The sequence below is a fragment of the Amblyomma americanum genome, chromosome 1, assembly GCF_052857255.1.
Source record: "Amblyomma americanum isolate KBUSLIRL-KWMA chromosome 1, ASM5285725v1, whole genome shotgun sequence".
In the NCBI taxonomy this organism is placed as follows: domain Eukaryota; kingdom Metazoa; phylum Arthropoda; class Arachnida; order Ixodida; family Ixodidae; genus Amblyomma; species Amblyomma americanum.
Window position 1 is genome coordinate 59,728,759 of NC_135497.1, and position 1,593 is coordinate 59,730,351.

Here is a 1,593-nt window from a genome sequence, read left to right on the forward strand (position 1 = left end):
AATGTACTGCGCCATTTTCTTTCCCCAGAGAAACATTTTTCATTCACATGCTACCTGCTTACTTCTTATCCGAGGAAGGAGAGCGAGAGCGCGGGATTACGTCGCCCAGTTTACATTCGCAGCCGGGGAACAGTGGCCAGCGCCCGGGACCGCAGCGCCGCCGCTCGGCTGAGAACCCGCTCCCGCTGCCTTCGCGGCTGCTCGGTTACTTTTGGCAGAGACGCGACATGCATGCAAGCACACTTGCACAGACTGAATATATTTTCGTAAGAGCAGCCGAACCGTGGTCAGAATGGCCGAGTGGTCTAAGGCGCCAGATTTAGGCTCTGGTCCTCGCAAGAGGGCGTGGGTTCGAACCCCACTTCTGGCAACGTTTCTTTTTTTAGCGTTTTCTTACTTTGGACCTACAGTGAACATTATACGTACGCATTACTAAACCACATTTTTTTGTTGTTAGCCTATCAAAAGGCTAACATCTATTGTTAAGCATTAAAACACATTTCTATTAAACAGCACTGCGGTCTTCATATGGCTTCGTCCATCTTCTTGCAGAGCGGTCTGTTCCCCTTAGTCCAGGGCTCCGCTGGATGCTGCTGCCAGTTGTGCTTGCCGAATCATACCTTCTTGGTCGACGCGGCCATCGCTGGAGAGCACTCCGTCTCATTGCTCCGCACTCGGATTTGATATAACGGGTGCCACGTCTATCTTCTGGCATGCCAACGTTATGTGATACAGCATGGGTGTTTCGTGGCACCAGGGGCATTTGTCATAGTTTTGTGGGGGATACATTCTGCTCAGTACGTTTAGGTTCGGGTACGAGCCCGTTTGTAGCTGCCTCTACGCGACAGAGACCTCTCTGCCAAGGGAGTTTTGCGGTGGTGGATACCCACCATTTTTTTTACCGTTCTTAAATCTTTTTCGGGGTTGGCTCTTTACACCATCCGGTTTTTAGGCGGTTTTATATTTTTTCCCTCCCACGTGTACATAGCAGACCACGTGCAAAAGGCGAAACGCTTTTCTAGAACACGTTCTGGGCGTGTTTAGGACTGAATACGCGATATCTAGCGATAACATTTGGTGAAAAAATGGACTTGATGTAAGCATGTGCGATTAAACTCATATAAGATTCCATTCTCATTTTTTGCCTTCCTGGTCGCAGCGGCTTTGGGAGCTGCGGAACACACAGCTCGGTCTTCTAGACATGTGTTGTGCCGTCTTACGAGAGCACACTAACGAAGACGTATGCGCTCGTACGTGGTCTGCAATGCACCATCAACTCGCCCTTCAGTCCTCGCTTCTGACGTGAACACGTCTGAGTTCTCGAGACTGCACTATATTCCATGCCTCTCCACCATCCCCCCCCTCCCCAACCCTTGTCCGCGCTTTTGCCTATATCTGTTCTTGCATGCGTAAATTGTGGGGACGTTCCCCCACGACTTTCTCTTCTCTTTGGTTCGTTTACCCGCGGTGCACCCTCCCACGGTTTCGCCTCGAGAAGGGGGTGAACGTATTTATCTCCCACTTTTCAAACCCACAAACTATGCTCGCCTAGTTGAAAATTGAAATCGTGTAACTCGGAACACAGGCGTGCTA

At 50.2% G+C, this 1,593-nt stretch overlaps 1 non-coding gene across 1 annotated transcript; it reads left to right on the forward strand.

Moving 5' to 3' along the window:
* Positions 1-286: 286 nt before the first annotated feature.
* TRNAL-UAG (transfer RNA leucine (anticodon UAG)) lies at positions 287-370 on the forward strand. The gene has a single exon. It is a non-coding gene; the product is annotated as a tRNA-Leu (tRNA).
* The last annotated feature ends 1,223 nt before the right edge of the window (positions 371-1,593 follow it).